General features: G+C 50.7%; 1 protein-coding gene across 1 annotated transcript in view; it reads left to right on the top strand.

Moving 5' to 3' along the window:
* The first annotated feature begins 14,518 nt into the window (after nucleotides 1-14,518).
* Nucleotides 14,519-14,563, top strand: part of MRPS27 (mitochondrial ribosomal protein S27) — a 278,880-nt gene continuing 278,835 nt past the window's right edge. Inside the window, exon 1 of the mRNA XM_063963882.1 lies at nucleotides 14,519-14,563. This exon is cut by the window's right edge and continues 275 nt beyond it. The gene's annotated coding sequence lies outside the window, so the exon portion shown is untranslated.

The following is a 14,563-nucleotide window of genomic DNA, read 5'->3' on the forward strand; positions in this document are numbered from 1 at the left end:
GCGCCGCGCATAGCGCACACAAGTGGCCGCCCGCCCACCGGCACTCGGATCCTCACTCTCCCGCCCGCCAGCACTCACGCCAGCACTCCTCCTCCCTCTCTCAGACTCAGCGCCTCAGGTATTTGGTGGGGTGGGGTGGGGGGGTCAAACATTTATGGATCGCACTGTGGGGGCATTTATCTGGCACACTGGGGGCATATCTGGCTCTGTGGGGGCATTTCTGGCACTGTGGGGGGCATATCTGGCTCATTGGGGGCATATCTGGCTCACTGGGGGCATATCTGGCACACTGGGGGCATATCTGGCTCTGTGGGGGCATTTATCTGGCCCTGTGTGGGGGCATTTCTGGCAATGTGGGGGCATTTCTGGCACCGTGGGGGCATATCTGGCACACTGGGGGGATTATCTGGCACACTGGGGGGATTATCTGGCACACTGGGGGCATATCTGGCACACTGGGGGCATATCTGGCACACTGGGGGCATATCTGGCTCTGTGGGGGCATTTCTGGCACTGTGGGGGGCATATCTGGCTCATTGGGGGCATATCTGGCACACTGGGGGCATATCTGGCACACTGGGGGCATATCTGGCTCTACTGGGGGCATATCTGGCACACTGGGGGCATATCTGGCACACTGGGGGCATATCTGGCACACTGGGGGCATATCTGGCTCTGTGGGGGCATTTCTGGCACTGTGGGGGGCATATCTGGCTCATTGGGGCATATCTGGCACACTGGGGGCATATCTGGCACACTGGGGGCATATCTGGCTATGTGGGGGCATTTATCTGGCCCTGTGTGGGGGCATTTCTGGCAATGTGGGGGCATTTCTGGCACACTGGGGGGATTATCTGGCACACTGGGGGGATTATCTGGCACACTGGGGGCATATCTGGCACACTGGGGGCATATCTGGCACACTGGGGGCATATCTGGCACACTGGGGGCATATCTGGCTCTGTGGGGGCATTTATCTGGCCCTGTGTGGGGGCATTTCTGGCACCGTGGGGGCATATCTGGCACACTGGGGGGATTATCTGGCACACTGGGGGGATTATCTGGCACACTGGGGGCATATCTGGCACACTGGGGGCATATCTGGCACACTGGGGGCATATCTGGCTCTGTGGGGGCATTTATCTGGCCCTGTGTGGGGGCATTTCTGGCAATGTGGGGGCATTTCTGGCAATGTGGGGGCATTTCTGGCACGCTGGGGGGATTATCTGGCACACTGGGGGGATTATCTAGCACACTGGGGGGATTATCTGGCACACTGGGGGGATTATATGGCACACTGGGGGGATTATCTGGCACACTGGGGGCATTTCTGGCACACTGGGGGCATTTCTGGCACACTGGGGGCATATCTGGCACACTGGGGGCATATCTGGCTCTGTGGGGGCATTTATCTGGCCCTGTGTGGGGGCATATCTGGCACACTGGGGACATATCTGGCACACTGGGGGCATATCTGGCACACTGGGGGCATATCTGGCACACTGGGGGCATATCTGGCACACTGGGGGCATATCTGGCACACTGGGGGCATATCTGGCTCTGTGGGGGCATTTATCTGGCCCTGTGTGGGCATATCTGGCACTGTGGGGGCATATCTGGCTCTGTGGGGGCATTTATCTGGCCCTGTGTGGGGGCATTTATCTGGCCCTGTGTGGGGGCATTTATCTGGCCCTGTGTGGGGGCATTTATCTGGCCCTGTGTGGGGGCATTTATCTGGCCCTGTGTGGGGGCATTTATCTGGCCCTGTGTGGGGGCATTTCTGGGACTGTGGGGGCATTTCTGGCACTGTGGGGGCATTTCTGACACTGTGGGGGCATTTCTGGAACTGTGGGGGCATTTCTGGCACTGTGGGGGCACTTATGCATCTGGCAATGTGGGCATTTATGTATCTGGCACTGGGGGCATATCTAGCCCTGTAGGGGCATATCTGGCTCTGTGGGGGCATTTATCTGGCCCTGTGTGGGGGCATATCTGGCTCTGTGAAGGCATTTATCTGGCCCTGTGTGGGGGCATTTATCTGGCCCTGTGTGGGGGCATTTATCTGGCCCTGTGTGGGGGCATTTATCTGGCCCTGTGTGGGGGCATTTATCTGGCCCTGTGTGGGGGCATTTCTGGGACTGTGGGGGCATTTCTGGCAATGTGGGGGCATTTCTGGAACTGTTGGGGCATTTCTGGCACTGTGGGGGGCATATCTGGCACTGTGGGGGCACTTATGCATCTGGCAATGTGGGCATTTATGTATCTGGCACTGGGGGCATATCTAGCCCTGTGGGGGCATATCTGGCACTGTGGGGGCAATTTTATATATGGCACTGTGGGGACATATCTGGCACTGTGTGGGCATTTTTATATCTGGCACTGTGGGGGCACTTATGTATCTGGCACTGTGGGGGCACTTATGTATATGGCACTGTGGGGGCATTTATGTATCTGGCACTGTGGGGGGCATATCTACACTGTGGAGGCATTTATGTATCTGGCACTTTGGGGGCATTTATGTATCTGAACTGTGGGTGCATATCTGGCACTGTGTGGCCATTTATGTAGCTGGCACTGCTGGGGGGCATGTCACGTGTAGCTGGCACTGCTGGGGGGCATGTCACGTGTAGCTGGCACTGCTGGGGGGCATGTCACGTGTAGCTGGCACTGCTGGGGGGCATGTCATGTAGTGTTCCCGCTAGGCGTCTGTGGCTAGGCAATGTGTCTCAGTGCTCTCCCTGGTGCAATGTGTCTCAGTGCTGTGCCTGACGCAAAGTGTATAGGAGGTTCTACCTGGTGCAGTGTGTATTAGCTGCACTACTGTGTGGTGTAATGCAAATTGCCACTATTATGTGGCCACGTACCTTCCTCACGAAGTAACTCCCCTTAATTTTTGCTGCGCGCCTTCGGCGCGCACTGTCCATTCTTTGGCATATAGGTATGGGAACAACAAGCAGTATGTACATCATTTTGCCCTCCTAACTTAAAAAAGTGCCCTCCCTGTGATCAGCACCATGCCCTAAAAAGTGAACACTATCATGTGTAGCTGGCACTGCTGGGGGGCATGTCATGTGTAGCTGGCACTGCTGCGGGGCATGTCATGTGTAGCTGGCTAGCTGGCACTGCTGCTGGGCATGTCATGTGTAGCTGGCTAGCTGGCACTGCTGCGGGGCATGTCATGTGTAGCTGGCACTGCTGCGGGGCATGTCATGTCTATCTGGCACTGCACATTATGTGTATCTGGCACTATACTGGAGACATTGTGTGTAAGGAACACTACTGTGGCTATGTGTAAGGCGGCTAATTGTGTGAAAATGTGTTTATAGTTTGATGATATGAAGTTATGAGGCCACGCCCACTTTTCCAGAGGCCACACCCACTTTTCCGAGAGCGCGCGCCGCAGGCGCGCGCATGGGGGGGGGGGCGCTTTTACATTTTCTCGCTCAGGGTGCTAGTAGGCCTGGAGCCGGCCCTGCTCAAAGGGACATTGGACTGCTAGTTTCTAGGGCCAATGCCATGTCTATCTCGGCGAGAAGATCCTTATGGACTCGCCAATGGACGGGTGATGCGGATTCCAAAAAACATATGGAAGTACTACCCTATAAGGGTGAGGTATTGTTTGGGGATGGGCTGACGGACCTGGTTTCCACAACTACAGTAGGTAAATCAAATTTTTTACCATATATTCCCCAACAGCAAAAGAAAGTAACACCCTATCAGATGCAGTCCTTTCGGTCGCACAAGTCCAGAAGAGGTCGGGGATCATCTTTCCTCACCAGAGGTAAGGGCAGAGGCAAAAGAGCACCTGCTTCGGCAGGTGCCCAGTACCAAAAGTCCTCCCCGGCTGCTCCAAAACCCACAGCATGACGCTGGGGCTCCCCTGAGGGAGTCCGCACCGGTGGGGGCACGTCTTCGACTTTTCAGTCAGACCTGGGTCAGATCAGACCTGAATCCCTGGGTGTTGGAAATAGTTTCCCAGGGGTACAAACTGGAATTCGAGGAGGTGCCCCTGCGCCGATTTTTCAAATCGGCCCTACCAGCTTCCACATCGGAAAGGGATTAAGTGTTAGCTGCAATTCAAACGCTGTGTATACAGCACAGTGATAATCAAGGTTCCCCTGCACCAGCAGGGAAAAGGGTTACTACTCAACCCTATTTGTGGTCCCGAAACCGGACGGTTCGGTCAGACCTATTTTGAATCTGAAATCCCTAAACCTGTACATAAAAAGATTCAAATTCAAAATGGAATCACTCAGAGAGATAATAGCCAACATGGAGGAGGTGGAGTTTATGGTGTCTCTGGACATAAAGGATGCGTACCTTCATGTCCCCATATATGCCCCCCATCAGGAATACCTGAGATTCGCTGTACAGGATTGTCATTACCAATTTCAGACGTTGCCGTTTGGACTTTCCACAGCCCCGAGGATTTTCACCAAGATAATGGCGGAAATGATGGTGGTCCTGCGCAAGCATGGAGTCACAATTATCCCATACTTGGACGATCTCCTGATAAAAGCGAAATCAAGGGAGAAATTGCTGAGCAGTGTGGCGCTCTCTCCGAGAGTGCTCCAGCAACACGGTTGGATTTTAAATCTACCGAAGTCACAGTTGATTCCGACAACTCGACTACCGTTCCTAGGTATGATACTGGATACGGAACAAATGAAGGTCTTCCTCCCAATAGAGAAAGCCCAGGACATCCAGAACATGGTCAGAGACCTGCTAAAACCGAAAAGGGTGTCAGTTCACCAATGCACTCGAGTTCTGGGAAAAATGGTGGCGGCCTACGAGGCCATTCCCTTCAGAAGGTTCCATGCAAGGACTTTTCAATGGGACCTTCTGGACAAGTGGTCTGGGTCCCATCTGCACTTACATCGGAAAATAACTCTGTCCCCAGGGGCCAGAGTGTCTCTCCTGTGGTGGTTGCAAAGTGCTCACCTGCTGGAGGGTCGCCGGTTCGGAATTCAGGACTGGATCCTGGTTACCACGGACGCGAGCCTCCAAGGATGGGGAGCGGTCACACAGGGAAAAAAATTTCAGGGACTTTGGTCAGACCAGGAGTCCTGTCTACACATCAATGTGTTGGAACTCAGGGCCATTTACAACGGCCTTCGACAAGCGGAGAGTCTTCTTCTAAACCTACCGGTTCTGATTCAATCAGACAATGTCACAGCAGTGGCTCATGTGAACCGCCAAGGCGGGACAAGAAGCAGAGTCGCGATGGTGGAAGCCACCAGGATTCTTCGCTGGGCGGAAAATCATGTAAGCGCTCTGTCGGCTGTCTTCATTCCGGGAGTGGACAACTGGGAAGCAGACTTCCTCAGCAGACACGATCTCCATCCAGGAGAGTGGGGACTTCATCAAGAAGTCTTTGCAGACATAACACGTCTTTGGGGAACTCTTCAAATAGACATGATGGCGTCACGCCTCAACAAAAAGCTTCGGAGGTATTGTGCCAGGTCTCGGGACCCTCAGGCAGTGGCAGTAGACGCTCTGATAACACCGTGGGTGTTCAAATCGGTCTACGTGTTTCCTCCTATTCCTCTCATCACAAAAGTGTTGAGGATCATAAGGCAAAGAAGAGTACAGACGATACTCGTTGTCCCGGACTGGCCTCGAAGGGCCTGGTACTCAGATCTACAAGAGATGCTCACAGGAGATCCCTGGCCTCTTCCTCTGAGGGAAGACCTGTTGCAACATGGGCCCTGTGTATTTCAGGACTTACCGCGGTTACGTTTGACGGCATGGCGGTTGAACGCCGAATCCTAGCGAAAAAGGGGATTCCCGGAAGAGGTCATCCCTACTTTAATAAAGGCTAGGAAGGAGGTGACGGTTAAGCATTATCACCGTATCTGGCGAAAGTATGTGTCTTGGTGTGAGACCAAGAATGCACCTACGGAAGATTTTCATCTGGGTCGTTTTCTCCACTTCCTACAGACAGGAGTGGATATGGGCCTGAAATTAGGCTCTGTTAAGGTTCAGATTTCGGCCCTCTCGATTTTCTTTCAGAAGGAATTGGCTTCTCTTCCAGAAGTCCAGACGTTTGTAAAGGGAGTGCTACACATCCAGCCTCCTTTTGTGCCTCCAGTGGCACCGTGGGACCTCAACGTGGTGTTGCAGTTCCTAAAATCACACTGGTTTGAACCGCTTAACAAGGTTGAGTTGAAATTTCTTACTTGGAAGGTGGTCATGTTGTTGGCCTTGGCATCAGCAAGGCGAGTATCAGAATTGGCGGCTTTGTCACACAAAAGCCCCTACTTGATTTTTCATGTGGATCGAGCTGAATTGAGGACACGTCCACAATTTTTGCCTAAGGTGGTTTCTTCATTTCATTTAAATCAACCTATTGTGGTGCCTGTGGCTACAAGTGACCTGGAGGATTCCAGATCCCTGGACATAGTCAGGGCCTTAAAGATTTATGTAGCCAGGACGGCTAGAATTAGGAAAACAGAGGCTCTGTTTGTCCTGTATGCGGCCAATAAGATTGGCGCACCTGCTTCGAAGCAGACTATTGCTCGCTGGATCTGTAATACGATTCAGCAGGCTCACTCTATGGCTGGATTGCCGGTACCAAATTCGGTTAAGGCCCATTCCACTAGGAAGGTGGGCTCTTCTTGGGCGGCTGCCCGAGGCGTCTCGGCATTACAACTTTGCCGAGCGGCGACTTGGTCGGGGTCAAACACGTTTGCTAAATTCTACAAGTTTGATACCCTGGCTGATGAGGACCTAGCGTTTGCTCAATCGGTGCTGCAGTCATATACGCACTCTCCCGCTCGATTGGATGCTTTGGTATAAACCCCATGGTCCTTACGGAGTCCCCAGCATCCTCTAGGACGTAAGAGAAAATAAGATTTTAAACCTACCGGTAAATCTATTTCTCCCAATCCGTAGAGGATGCTGGGCGCCCGTCCCAGTGCGGAAACTTTGCAAGACTTGTATATAGTTGTTGCTTACATAAGGGTTATGTTACAGTTGAAATCGGTCTTGGACCGTTACTGTTGTTGTTCATACGGTTTACTGGTTATGTATGATCCAGGTTACATGGTATGATTGGTGTGGGCTGGTATGAATCTTGCCCTTGGATTTCTAAATCCTGCCTTGTATTGTCCATCTCCTCTGGGCACAGTTCTCTAACTGAGGTCTGGAGGAGGGGCATAGAGGGAGGAGCCAGTGCACACCCATAGTCGAAGTTCTTTTTAGGTGCCCTATCTCCTGCGGAGCCCGTCTATACCCCATGGTCCTTACGGAGTCCCCAGCATCCTCTACGGACTAGGAGAAATAGATTTACCGGTAGGTTTAAAATCTTATTTTATGAGTGTCGAGGACACCCATGAGTGAGAATAGTCCCTGTTGGTCGGCATGCCGGCGAGATTTTCAGGTGCCAGGATCCCGGTGTTGGTATTGTGCTAGGCGGTCACATAAACGCATCCCGTACACACAGCATATTTACACACACACACACTTACAGCAGACACACACATACAGTAGCATACATACATGGACACATGACATACACACACATGCAGCATACATACATTAACACACATACACACAATATATATACACACAGCTGATACACACATATATTATACACACACCTCTTTCACATAAACATAAAAAACAGCCAGTATACATCATCAAAACTTATATATATATTTTTCATTAGCCACCATAAGTTAGTATAAACGCTGGCCCCCTCCCCCTCTCAGGCTAACGGGTCACCGGCCAGCATTATTTATTAAAGCTCCTTCCTCCACCTCTCCGCAGCGTCACACACCTGCAGATGATCTTTCAATAGATCGCTGCTTCACCCAGCCAGGCCGGAAATGCCAGAGAGGAGCTGCGCGCTGCATCTCCCCCTACAAGCAGACAGCCAGCCCAGCAGCCTGTCTATGTAAGAAGGCAGCTCTGCCCCCCCCCCGAACAACTCCAGCATTAAAATAAAAAAAATGGTAAACTGCGCCGATGGATCGGTGGGCAGGGGGGGTTTCCAGGTACTCGGAAACCCCCCCGCATGCGCGTATGCATGTAACAATATATTCTGTAGGGGTAGGGGTTTAGAAGTACAATAAGGTATTCTACAGATGAGTAATCATTATGAGGCGGAGTTAGCTTCTTATTTGGCCAGCATCTTATTCACTTCTTATTCCAGCTCCAGCTTCTTATCAAATTTGCGGCCCAAGACTAGTTAACCTTTGCAAAACTCAATTTTCTGAATAAGAAGCTGGAGCTCGAATAAGAAGTGAATAAGAAGCTAACTTCAGCCTTGTGTAATCATTGCAGTATATTCTAACAAGTGGTGCATGTGGACATTATATACAGTTGCAGCAGTATAAACGCCTTGAAATTTGATCAGAGATGTGCGGAAAAGGTAGGGAGGAGACACTGCCTAACCTGCCATAGACTTTTTACTCTAGAGTTTTTACTATAAAAATGATTAGAATAATACAAAGGAGATATTTCTAATGTATTCTTCATATACATTATACAGTCAAAAATAAGAATTTACTTACCGATAATTCTATTTCTCATAGTCCGTAGTGGATGCTGGGACTCCGTAAGGACCATGGGGAATAGCGGCTCCGCAGGAGACTGGGCACAAAAGTAAAAGCTTGAACTAGTTGGTGTGCACTGGCTCCTCCCCCTATGACCCTCCTCCAAGCCTCAGTTAGGATACTGTGCCCGGACGAGCGTACATAATAAGGAAGGATCTTGAATCCCGGGTAAGACTCATACCAGCCACACCAATCACACCGTACAACCTGTGATCTGAACCCAGTTAACAGTATGATAAACGAAGGAGCCTCTGAAAAGATGGCTCACAACAATAATAACCCGAATTTTGTAACAATAACTATATACAAGTATTGCAGACAATCCGCACTTGGGATGGGCGCCCAGCATCCACTACGGACTATGAGAAATAGAATTATCGGTAAGTAAATTCTTATTTTCTCTAACGTCCTAAGTGGATGCTGGGACTCCGTAAGGACCATGGGGATTATACCAAAGCTCCCAAACGGGCGGGAGAGTGCGGATGACTCTGCAGCACCGAATGAGAGAACTCCAGGTCCTCCTCAGCCATGGTATCAAATTTGTAGAATTTAGCAAACGTGTTTGCCCCTGACCAAGTAGCTGCTCGGCAAAGTTGTAAAGCCGAGACCCCTCGGGCAGCCGCCCAAGATGAGCCCACCTTCCTTGTGGAATGGGCTTTTACAGATTTGGGCTGTGGCAGGCCAGCCACAGAATGTGCAAGCTGAATTGTACTACAAATCCAACGAGCAATCGTCTGCTTAGAAGCAGGAGCACCCAGCTTGTTGGGTGCATACAGGATAAACAGCGAGTCAGATTTCCTGACTCCAGCCGTCCTGGAAATATATAATTTCAGGGCCCTGACTACGTCCAGTAACTTGGAGTCCTCCAAGTCCCTAGTAGCCGCAGGCACCACAATAGGCTGGTTCACGTGAAACGCTGAAACCACCTTTGGGAGAAATTGAGGACGAGTCCTCAATTCTGCCCTATCCGTGTGAAAAATCAGGTAAGGGCTTTTATAAGATAAAGCCGCCAATTCTGAGACACGCCTGGCTGAAGCCAGGGCTAACAGTATTACCACCTTCCATGTGAGATATTTTAATTCCACAGTGGTGAGTGGTTCAAACCAATGTGATTGTAGGAACCCCAAAACCACATTGAGATCCCAAGGTGCCACCGGGGGCACAAAAGGAGGCTGTATATGCAGTACCCCTTTGACAAACGTCTGGACTTCAGGCACTGAAGCCAGTTCTTTTTGGAAGAAAATCGACAGGGCCGAAATTTGAACCTTAATGGACCCTAATTTTAGGCCCATAGACAGTCCTGTTTGCAGGAAATGTAGGAAGCGACCCAGTTGAAATTCCTCTGTAGGGGCCTCTTTGGCCTCACACCACGCAACATATTTTCGCCAAATGCGGTGATAATGTTTTGCGGTTACATCCTTCCTGGCCTTTATCAGGGTAGGGATGACTTCTTCTGGAATGCCTTTTTCCTTCAGGATCCGGCGTTCAACCGCCATGCCGTCAAACGCAGCCGCGGTAAGTCTTGGAACAGACAAGGCCCCTGCTGGAGCAGGTCCTTTCTTAGAGGTAGAGGCCACGGTTCCTCCGTGAGCATCTCTTGAAGTTCCGGGTACCAAGTCCTTCTTGGCCAATCCGGAACCACGAGTATAGTTCTTACTCCTCTCCTTTTTATGATTCTCAGTACTTTTGGTATGAGAGGCAGAGGAGGGAACACATACACTGACTGGTACACCCATGGTGTTACCAGAGCGTCCACCGCTATTGCCTGAGGGTCCCTTGACCTGGCGCAATATCTGTCTAGTTTTTTGTTGAGACGGGACGCCATCATGTCCACCTTTGGTTTTTCCCAACGGTTTACCATCTCTTGGAAGACTTCTGGATGAAGTCCCCACTCCCCCGGGTGAAGGTCGTGTCTGCTGAGGAAGTCCGCTTCCCAGTTGTCCACTCCCGGAATGAACACTGCTGACAGTGCTATCACATGATTCTCCGCCCAGCGAAGAATCCTTGCAGCTTCTGCCATCGCCCTCCTGCTTCTCGTGCCGCCCTGTCTGTTTACGTGGGCGACTGACGTGATGTTGTCCGATTGGATCAATACCGCCTGACCCTGAAGCAGGGGTTTTGCTTGACTTAGGGCATTGTAAATGGCCCTTAGTTCCAGAATGTTTATATGAAGAGATGTTTCCATGCTTGACCACAAGCCCTGGAAATTTCGTCCCTGTGTGACTGCTCCCCAGCCTCTCAGGCTGGCATCCGTGGTCACCAGGATCCAATCCTGAATGCCGAATCTGCGGCCCTCTAGTAGATGAGCACTCTGCAGCCACCACAGAAGAGACACCCTTGTCCTTGGCGACAGGGTTATCCGCTGATGCATCTGAAGATGCGATCCGGACCATTTGTCCAGAAGATCCCACTGAAACGTTCTTGCATGGAATCTTCCGAATAGAATCGCTTCGTAAGAAGCCACCATTTTTCCCAGGACCCTCGTGCACTGATGCACTGACACCTGGCCTGGTTTTAGGAGATTCCTGACTAGCTCGGATAACTCCCTGGCCTTCTCCTCTGGGAGAAACACCTTTTTCTGGACTGTGTCCAGAATCATTCCTAGGAACAGGAGACGTGTTGTTGGAATCAGCTGCGATTTTGGAATATTTAGAATCCACCCGTGCTGACGTAACACTAACTGAGATAGTGCTACTCCGACTTCTAACTGTTCCCTGGACCTTGCCCTTATCAGGAGATCATCCAAGTAAGGGATAATTAAAACGCCTTTTCTTCGAAGAAGAATCATCATTTCGGCCATTACCTTGGTAAAGACCCGTGGTGCCGTGGACAACCCAAACGGCAGCGTCTGAAACTGATAATGACAGTTTTGTACTAAAAACCTGAGGTACCCTTGGTGAGAAGGGTAGATTGGGACGTGGAGATAAGCATCTTTGATGTCCAGAGACACCATATAGTCCCCTTCTTCCAGGTTTGCTATCACTGCTCTGAGTGACTCCATCTTGAATTTGAACCTCTTTATGTAAGTGTTCAAGGATTTTAGATTTAAAATTGGTCTCACCGAGCCGTCCGGCTTCGGTACCACAAACAGCGTGGAATAATACCCCTTTCCCTGTTGTAGGAGAGGTACCTTGATTATCACCTGCTGGGAATACAGCTTGTGAATGGCTTCCAAAACTGCCTCCCTGTCGGAGGGAGACTTTGGTAGAGCAGACTTCAGGAACCGGCGAGGGGGAGATGTCTCGAATTCCAGTTTGTACCCCTGTGATACTACCTGCAGAATCCAGGGGTCCACTTGCGAGTGAGCCCACTGCGCGTTGAAATTTTTGAGACGGGCCCCCACCGTGTCCGAGTCCGCTTGTAAAGCCCCAGCGTCATGCTGAAGACTTGGCAGAAGCAGAGGAGGGCTTCTGCTCCTGGGAAGAGGCTGCCTGGTGCAGTCTTTTTCCTCTTCCTCTGCCCCGGGGCAGAAATGAGTGGCCTTTTGCCCGCTTGTACTTATGGGAACGAAAGGACTGAGTTTGAAAAGACGGTGTCTTTTTCTGCTGAGAGGTGACCTGGGGTAAAAAGGTGGACTTTCCGGCCGTTGCCGTGGCCACCAGGTCCGATAGACCGGCCCCAAATAACTCCTCCCCTTTATACGGCAATACTTCCATATGTCGTTTGGAATCCGCATCCCCTGACCACTGTCGCGTCCAAAACGCTCTTCTGGCAGAAATGGACATAGCACTCACTCTTGATGCCAGGGTGCAAATATCCCTCTGTGCATCACGCATATATAGTAATGCATCCTTCAAATGCTCTATAGTTAGTAATATACTGTCCCTATCCAGGGTATCAATATTTTCAGTCAGGGAATCCGACCACGCCACTCCAGCACTGCACATCCAGGCTGAGGCGATTGCTGGTCGCAGTATAACACCAGTATGTGTGTATATACCCTTCAGGATATTTTCCAGCCTTCTATCCGCTGGTTCTTTGAGGGCGGCCGTATCAGGAGACGGTAACGCTACTTGTTTAGATAAACGTGTGAGCGCTTTATCTACTCTAGGGGGTGTTTCCCAACGCGCCCTAACCTCTGGCGGGAAAGGGTATAGTGCCAATAATTTATTAGAAAATAGCACTTTTTTATCGGGGGAAACCCACGCTTTATCACACACCTCATTTAATTCATCTGACTCAGGAAAAACTACTGGTAGTTTTTTTTACTCCCCACATAATACCCTTCTTTGTGGTACTTGTAGTGTCAGAAATGTTCAATGCCTCCTTCATTGCCGTGATCATGTAACGTGTGGCCCTACTGGATATTACGTTTGTCTCCTCACCGTCGACACTGGACTCAGTATCTGTGTCTGGGTCTGTGTCGACCCACTGAGGTAACGGGCGTTTTATCGCCCCTGACGGTGTCTGAGACGCCTGGACAGGCACTAATTGATTTGTCGGCTGTCTCATGTCGTCAACAGTTTTTTGTAAAGTGCTGACATTGTCACGTAGTTCTTTAAATACAACCATCCAGTCAGGTGTCGACTCCCTAGGGGGTGACATCACTAACACAGGCAATTGCTCTGCTTCCACATCATTTTCCTCCTCATACATGTCGACACAATCGTACCGACACCCAGCACACACACAGGGAGTGTTCTGAAAGAGGACAGGACCCCACTAGCCCTTTGGGGAGACAGAGGGAGAGTTTGCCAGCACACACCAGAGCGCTATATATATATATATATATATATATAGGGATAACCTTATATAAGTGTTACTCCCTTTTATAGCTGCTGTTTATAATTTAGCTGCCAATAGTGCCCCCCCTCTCTCGTTTTTACCCTGATTCTGTAGGGACTGCAGGGGAGAGTCAGGTAGCCGTCCTTCCAGCGGAACTGTGAGGGAAAATGGCGCTTGTGTGCTGAGGAGATAGGCTCCGCCCCTTCACGACGGCCTTATCTCCCGCTTTTTTCTGGAAAACTGGCAGGGGTTAAATACATCCATATAGCCCAGGAGCTATATGTGATGTATTTCTTTTGCCATCCTAAGGTATTTCAGTTTTTATTGCGTCTCAGGGCGCTCCCCCCCAGCGCCCTGCACCCTCAGTGACCGGAGTGTGAAGTGTGCTGAGAGCAATGGCGCACAGCTGCAGTGCTGTGCGCTACCTTAGTTGAAGACAGGAACGTCTTCTGCCGCCGATTTCACCGGACCTCTTCGTTCTTCTGGCTCTGTAAGGGGGCCGGCGGCGCGGCTCCGGGACCCATCCAGGCTGAACCTGTGATCGTCCCTCTGGAGCTAATGTCCAGTAGCCTAAGAAGCCCAATCCACTCTGCACGCAGGTGAGTTCGCTTCTTCTCCCCTTAGTCCCACGATGCAGTGAGCCTGTTGCCAGCAGGACTCACTGAAAATAAAAAACCTAAAATAAACTTTTACTCTAAGCAGCTCAGGAGAGCCACCTAGCATGCACCCTTCTCGTTCGGGCACAAGAATCTAACTGAGGCTTGGAGGAGGGTCATAGGGGGAGGAGCCAGTGCACACCAGCTAGTTCAAGCTTTTACTTTTGTGCCCAGTCTCCTGCGGAGCCGCTATTCCCCATGGTCCTTACGGAGTCCCAGCATCCACTTAGGACGTTAGAGAAACTCTGGCGTAAACATTAGTATGACAGGAAAGGCTCTGCCTCACCCCACCACACATCACTTTACTGAATGTATACATACATTTGATATGTTTTTAAACGTGTGTCTACATGTGTGGTGTGTGTTACCATAGAGGGGATTAGCAGTACCAGTTTTGCACGGGGGTGAAGGGGAGGGACAAAGTGCTCTGTTCCTGGACTTCCCTCTTAATTTAAGATTGCCCTGACCTGCTTTAAACAGGTTAATTGATAACAAAGGTGTTTCACCACAGGTGAGGGCAGTTTTAAATTAAAAGTCCAGGAACATAGCATTGTGTCCCTCCTGGAAAGGGTCATGTCAGCAGGTTATAGCTCCCTACGTGCGGCCACCGCACTGCTCCATTCT

Source organism: Pseudophryne corroboree, chromosome 1, assembly GCF_028390025.1.
Source record: "Pseudophryne corroboree isolate aPseCor3 chromosome 1, aPseCor3.hap2, whole genome shotgun sequence".
NCBI classification, from domain to species: domain Eukaryota; kingdom Metazoa; phylum Chordata; class Amphibia; order Anura; family Myobatrachidae; genus Pseudophryne; species Pseudophryne corroboree.